This window comes from Physeter macrocephalus, chromosome 19 (assembly GCF_002837175.3).
Source record: "Physeter macrocephalus isolate SW-GA chromosome 19, ASM283717v5, whole genome shotgun sequence".
NCBI classification, from domain to species: domain Eukaryota; kingdom Metazoa; phylum Chordata; class Mammalia; order Artiodactyla; family Physeteridae; genus Physeter; species Physeter macrocephalus.
In genome coordinates this window covers 54872727-54880787 of record NC_041232.1, presented here as the reverse complement: position 1 = coordinate 54880787, position 8061 = coordinate 54872727, and positions in this window count along the sequence as shown.

The window sequence follows — 8061 nt, the reverse complement described above, 5'->3', positions numbered from 1 at the left end:
AAAAGAAAGAGGATAAAATAAAATAAAATAAAGTAAGATAAAATAAAATAAAATAATTAAAATAAAAAATAATTATTAAGAAAAAAAATTTTTTAAAGACAACAAAAAAACAAAAATGGACAGACAGAACCTTAAGACAAATGATGAAAGCAAAGCTATACAGACGAAATCTCACACAGAAGCATCCACATACACACTCACAAAAAGAGGAAAAGGGGAAAAAATAATATATCTTGCTCTCAACGTCTACCTCCTCAATTTGGGATGATTCGTTGTCTATTCAGGTTTTCTACCAATGCAGGGTACATCAAGTTGATTGTGGAGATTCAATCTGCTGCTCCTGATGCTGCTGGGAGAAATTTCCTTTACTCTCCTTTGTTCACACAGCTCCCGGTGTTCAGCTTTGGATTTGGACCCTCCTCTGCGTATAGGTCATGGAGGGCATCTGTTCTTCGCTCAGACAGGACGGGGTTAAAGGAGCAGCTGATTCGGGGGATCTGGCTCACTCAAACACTAAGAGCCTTTCATCCACATGGCTCAGAATACAAGGGAGGAAAAGCAGAAAGAAAGAAAAAAGAAAGAGGATAAAATAAAATAAAATAAAGTAAGATAAAATAAAATAAACTGGGGAGAGGGAGGGGCACAGAGTGTGGGGAAAACCCGCTGCAGCAGAGGCCGGCGTGACATTGCACCAGCCTGAGGCACACCATGCGTTCTCCCAGGGGAGAGGGAGGGGGACAGAGTGTGGGGAAAACCCGCTGCAGCAGAGGCCGGCGTGACATTGCACCAGCCTGAGGCACACCATGCGTTCTCCCAGGGAAGTTGTCCATAGATCACGGGACCCTGGTAGTGGCGGACTGCACAAGCTCCCAGGAGGGGAGGTGTGGACAGTGACCTGTGATCACACACAGGCTTCTTGGTGGCAGCAGCAACGGCCTTAGCATCTCATGCCTGTCTCGGCAGTCCGCACTGATAGCCTTGGCTTGCCCCTGTCTCTCGAGCTCCTTTAAGCAGCACTGTTAATCCCCTCTCCTTGTGCACCAGGAAACAAAAAGGGAAGAAAAAGTCTTTTGCCTCTTCAGCAGGTCCAGACTGTTTCCCGGACTCCCTCCCGGCTAGCTGTGGTGCAGTAACCCCTGCAGGCTGTGTTCGCGCCTCCAGTCCTCCCCCTGTGGTCCAACTGAAGCCCGAGCCTCATCTCCTAGCCCCAAACTGTCCCAGCGGGTGATCAGACAAGCCTCTTGGGCTGGTGAGTGCTGGTCGGCACCGATCCTCTATGTGGGAATCTCTTCACTTTGCCCTCTGCAACCCTGTTGCTGTGCTCTCCTCGGTGGCTTCGAAGCTTCCCCCCTCCGCCACCCACAGTCTCCACCCGCAAAGGGACTTCTAGTGTGTGGAAACCTTTCCTCCTTCACAGCTCCTTCCCACTGGTGCAGGTCCCCTCCCTATTCCTTTGTCTCTCTTTATTCTTTTTTCTTTTGCCCTACCCAGATACGTGGGAGTTTCTTGCCTTTTGGGAGGTCTGAGGTCTTTTGCCAGCGTTCAGTGAGTGTTCTGTAGGAGTTGTTCCACGTGTAGATGTATTTCTGATGTATCTGTGGGGAGGAAGGTGATCTCCGCATCTTACTCTTCCGCCATCTTCCCAGCTCTCAAGGTGATGTTTTGATATATTTATACATTGTGAAATGATCATCACACTCTAGCTAATTAACATATTCATCACCTCACATTGTTACTTCTTTTTTTTTTTTTTATGATGAGGCACAAAATCAACCCTCAGCAAATTTCAAATATGCAAAACAGTACTGTTAACTGTATTTCTAGAGATTTAATGTCCAGCAGAGTACTATGTTTTGAGGCTTGGTGTTAGATTTTCTTTATTATTGCTTTTTGGGCCATGCTGTCTGGTGGTTACCTGCATGGTCTTGGTGGCAGACTGCCCATGTTCTCATCCTGATTCTATCATTTCCTAGCTCTGAGATCTTGTACAAATTTATTTTCTCTGTGACTTGGTTTCTCCATCTATATATACTGGGGATATTAACAGTACTTGCCTTGTAGAGATTTTTGTGCTGCTTAAAAAGGTTTCACAGGGGAAGTGCTTAGACTATTAGCTGGTACACAGTGAACAATCAGTAAAGGTAAGCTACTATGTTATTTTCATTATTATTTTATATAATTTTCTTTGATTTAATTCTAAATATTTGTGCTATAATTACAGATAATTATTCATAACTTTTATAATTTCCTTCATACTTCCTTATATAAAAACTGACTAATAAAAGTAAACAAGAAAAACTCAAAGCATTATCTTAGCCATTCTTAACCTTAAAAATTACTTTCAAAATATAGTAAACTCTAATGTTTATGAAATCTCACATATATAGTGTGACTAAAAACAAATCAACAGTGAGACAAAATGCACTGCCCCTCCCCATCCACATAGTGGAAGCCTGACATTCCCTCCTCTCCCTACTTTACACCACAGGAAAAGTGCGCTTCATGAGGACACAACTTTTATTCATTGTTATTTTTTCCTCTCTCTTTTTTTCTATAGTCTCTGTCCCTCCAGAATATTTTGCATGTTCTCACCACTCTTCAAAGCCTCCACAGGCAGCCTGCACCTGTGATTGACTACATCTGCATTACTGCTCCTCTATTCAGCATCAATGCACTTCTTCCTATTAGCTGACATTCTTCTGAGTCCCTCTAGTCATATGTGCCATGCCCCACTGTGCTGTGGGTGTTTCTGTCCTTGGACTTTCTGCCCTTCTCCACACTTATCCAAACCTATTCACCTTTCAAGATGACACCCAAGTAACTAAGAAAGCCTCCTCTGTGACTTGACTCTCTCAGATGTTTCTGTCGTGAACCTCGTAGCAATTATAAAGGGCAAACCTCTGGTTCATATGATTTTAACCCCCCCAATATGTTTTAAGAAACTTTGGAGTAGATTCTATGAATCATATACCTAATAACACAACTTACCAACTGATATTTTACTATATTGTTGTTTAATTTAGTAGGGATAATTTTTTTAATTGAACTTTCCCCCACTCCTGTTTTCCATGGCTTCTCTCATGTTATGTATCTATGGCTGATGATAATGCAGTCTCCTGCCACAACAACACTTTTTATTTATTGACATTAGCTCTTACATGTTTTTACTATCAACATATATTTTCTTAATATTTAAGCCTAGGAGTCATATTAAGTTAATGGAATTTCAAAATTAATATTATGGATAAATAGCAGTATAGCTAAAGTCAAATTTGTTTATATAACAAGTTTGGCTTTATAATCAGTTTTGCTTCTGGTATGAGATTTAGAATAGAATTTAACAATGGAGAATAAAATAAGTACATTGATTATAAGAGAGCATTGACTCCATTTTTTTTCCCCAGAAAATGGATAGATGTCTAGAAGGTCTGATAAAGGATAAATAACTATTAAACAGTCATTAAAGAGACATCTCTGAGGTAACAAAGCCCAAAACATAATTACTTTAGCTCCTGGTCATAAGGAAAAAATAGTGGAACTGCCTAGGCTGATGAATGTTATCTGAGAATGAATGATGGATGCATATCTGAGAAACAAAAAAATAGGTAACATAAAATTGTTGGTCAGATTGTCAGGCAGTGTTATCTTGCCTTAGTAGAACTTTTTCATCGTCCCAAACAGAAACTCTGTACCCATTAAAGAATACCCTATTCCCCCCTCTTCCCAGCCCCTGAGCTTCCAGATACTGTTAATGACATTTTCTGTAGAGTACAGAAAAGGTTGAACAGGAATGTAAAGTAAAAGTAAAATCATCTTCTCAGAATATGAATAAACGTTTGGAAATTCCTGGGTCACTGGCCTGGTGGACTTGGCATTTTAACTCCAGATTCTTAAAGTGCATGTGCTTTCTTTTAATGGAGACAGCCTGAAACTATGAGGGCTTCCTTTTTGGTTTGGTTGGAAAGGAATGGAACTACCCAGGGCTCAAACTGCACTAATTAACTAGGTGCAGATGACTGGTAAAATCTCTGTGCTTCTTTTAACTGGCTTTATTTTAGGGGTCGTGTTTACATTGAGTTTAGCATTTTGTTTTTGTTTTTTAATACTGATCCAAACTCATTGTAGTTGAAAGAAAGCTTAAGAAAAAGTGTTGTTGCTTGCGTAGATATAGGAGGAAGTCAGAAAGATTTGAAATAATTTTCTAAAAGACCCCAAACTAATTTGTTACTGCTTTAATGTTAAGTGAGTCTAATGGTCCAAGAACATTATTTCTGGTTGTAAAAATATTTGTCTAATTTAGAAAATCTTTGTTGTTGTTGTTTCAATTGAAGTATAGTTGATTTACAATGCATTAATTTCAGGTGTACAGCAAAGTGATTCACTTACGCACATATGTATATTCTTAAGATTCTTTCCCATTAGAGGTTATTACAAGACATTCAATATATTTCACTGTGCCATACAGTAGGTCTTTGTTGTTTATTTATTTTGTAGATAGTAGTGTGTATCTGTTAATCCCAAACTCCTAATTTATAGAAAGCTTTGTAATACTGAAAGTAATCTGCTTGCATCTGCTCAAAATTATCCAGGTTGTGGCTTGAGGACATGCTTTTCAGTGAGGACAGAAATGTGAATTGGCAAGCTAATAAAAATGGTTTCATTCATGATCTAACAAAGGCATTGTTATAGATCAAGAATGTGGTTCAGAATACATAAGTGATCAGAGATATTGGGAAGATTTAATAAGTATCTGAATAGTGGCAGATCCTTAAAATTCTTCCCAAATTCTTTTTTCTCTAAGACGTTTGACTTTTCTTGTCTTATGACTTTCATTAGAATGAGGTTATCACCTTGTAGGAAGGAACTTAGAGCTCTCTTTGATTGAAAAGTCCCTTTGAAATGATGAATGAAGATAATTCAGATAGGCAAGATTTGGCAGAAAATTCTCCTTTTTCAAGAGGTTCTTGCATTCACAGAATTTCAGAATGTTATTACTATTATTTTTTAATTATGGTAAGGCAAAGAGAAAATGTTTCCCCTCCTCCACTATGTTCTCTTCCGAAATAGCAATGTAGTTCAGTGTTTTATTTGGTGAACAAATGCTATTTTGTAGTCCACACAGGAGAAAAAATTCCTAGAAAGTGTTCAGTGAATGGATTTATCAGTAATTCAGTGATGCCTGGAGAATCACTTGGGGAGTTTAGTAAAAATGGAACCTCTCCAACTACTCCAGACCTTCTCTGAGTGAGACTCCCTGCATTGGAATCTGTAGGTTTAATAACACCTTGGGTGATTCCGATATATAATCAGGTTTGGGAGTCACACACACACATGCAAACTAAGATATTGAGAAATTAATCTGAAAGTACAAGAGAACACAATTTTATATTAAACATGAAATAAAATTAATGATGAATTCTTTCTTAAAATTAGGTAGTCATTGTTTCAGTTTGACAAATCGAATAAACACTTTTTGATGTTGGTCTTCATTCTTGAGATCTGAGGTTCAGAATCCTGAATGTCCAGAAAAGCCCACTGGTCTCCCTAAGGTATCAGGGTATTAGACTATTTGATCCAGCATCAATGAACTTTTGTCGAGTGGCCATTTTGAATTGGGCATTTTCATATATATTCTCAATAAATCTTTACAATGACTTTGAGAGAGGTGTTTCTTTTTTTATAATATTACAGATGAGAAGACTGAAGCCAACCTGGGTCTTCCTACTCTAGAATATGGTCCTTTCCATGGTCCTTCCATGTAGAATAATAAATCCCTGCCTACTAACTCCCTTTCACCTCCAAGAAACTATGTATTCATTAATTCTTTTTTTAAAAAATAAATTTATTTATTTATTTATGGCTGTGTTGGGTCCTTAGTGTTGTGTGCAGGCTTTCTCTAGTTACGGTGAGCGGGGTCTACATTGCGGTGCACGGGCTTCTCATTGTCATGGCTTCTCTTGTTGCGGAGCCCTGGTCTCTAGGCGCACAGGCTTCAGTAGTTGTGGCACGGTGGGCTTAGTAGTTGTGGCTTGCGGGCTCTAGAGCACAGGCTCAGTGGTTGTGGTACATGGGCTTAATTGCTCCGTGGCATGTGGGAATCTTCCCGGACTGGGGATTGAACCCATGTCACCTGCTTTGACATGAGGATTCTTAGCCACTGTGCCACCACGGAAGCCCTCATTAATTCTTCATTCAGATCTTTTGGAACATCAGGTACTAGCTGCTCTAGGCTTTGAAGCAAATAAAAAATGAGCCCAAACTGAAATAAATTCCAAAAGAGCAAAGGAGTCAACACCAAAGTGTTCTTTCCATGGTACCACAAGACCTCTGAGGAGTGATCAGTTAGACTATACGTGGCTTGAATGTAGCATTAGCATAGCTAGTCCAGCTCCCAGAAAAAGCAAGTCATGGACATTCTCCTTACTGAGACCGGTCAGCAGTACCATCTCTGCATATCAACCTGATGGTATTTATGAGGCACCCCAAGATGCTACACAGTGTGGAAGAAAGGGCACAGAATTCAGGTGCAAAAGAACTGATATTTACCCTGACCGGCTGACTGAGCGGGAATAAACCTCATAAACTCGGAGCCACCACGTCCCTTAATGTAAAATTAGGGAAATAATTATCTCCCTCTAAGATTATAGTAAGGACTCAAAAAGACCTTTTTTATAAAAATGCTTGTAAACTGTAAAATGATAATAAAAATGTCTTACCTTCATTTGGGAGAAATTTACAATGCAAAGGAGACAGAAGAAGCCACACATCTGAGGTACCTCACACATTTTACTTAACTGAGTTTGTAATTCTCTTCTAGCTTCTAGGTCATTCTTTAAAACACAGTTTTATTGAGATGTAATTCACGTGCCATACAATTCACCTATAAAGTGTGCAATTCATTGATTTTGAGTATATTCACAGAGTTGTGCAACCATCACCAGAATCAATTTCAGGACCTTTTTGTTGCCCTAAAAAGAACACCACCCCTTCGTGAAGCCCTTCCACCCCTTAGCTGGCACCTTCTAATCCCCTACTTCCCCCACCTTAAGCAACCACTAATCTACTTTCTGTCTATAGTTTTGCCTATTCTGGATGTTTGATATAAATGGAATTATACAATATGTGGTCCTGTATTTCTGGCTTCTTTCATTTAGCATAATGTTTTCAAGGTTTATCTACATTGCAGCATGTATCAGAGCTTTCTTCTTTTTATTGCCAAATAATGTTCGATTGTGTTTATCACATTTTGTAAAAATTACTTTCAAAATATAGTAAACTCTAATGTTTATGAAATCTCACATATATAGTGTGACTAAAAACAAATCAACAGTGAGACAAAATGCACTGCCCCTCCCCATCCACATAGTGGAAGCCTGACATTCCCTCCTCTCCCTACTTTACACCACAGGAAAAGTGCGCTTCATGAGGACACAACTTTTATTCATTGTTATTTTTTCCTCTCTCTTTTTTTCTATAGTCTCTGTCCCTCCAGAATATTTTGCATGTTCTCACCACTCTTCAAAGCCTCCACAGGCAGCCTGCACCTGTGATTGACTACATCTGCATTACTGCTCCTCTATTCAGCATCAATGCACTTCTTCCTATTAGCTGACATTCTTCTGAGTCCCTCTAGTCATATGTGCCATGCCCCACTGTGCTGTGGGTGTTTCTGTCCTTGGACTTTCTGCCCTTCTCCACACTTATCCAAACCTATTCACCTTTCAAGATGACACCCAAGTAACTAAGAAAGCCTCCTCTGTGACTTGACTCTCTCAGATGTTTCTGTTGTGAACCTCGTAGCAATTATAAAGGGCAAACCTCTGGTTCATATGATTTTAACCCCCCAATATGTTTTAAGAAACTTTGGAGTAGATTCTATGAATCATATACCTAATAACACAACTTACCAACTGATATTTTACTATATTATTGTTTAATTTAGTAGGGATAATTTTTTTAATTGAACTTTCCCCCACTCCTGTTTTCCATGGCTTCTCTCATGTTATGTATCTATGGCTGATGATAATGCAGTCTCCTGCCACAACAACACTTTTTATTTAT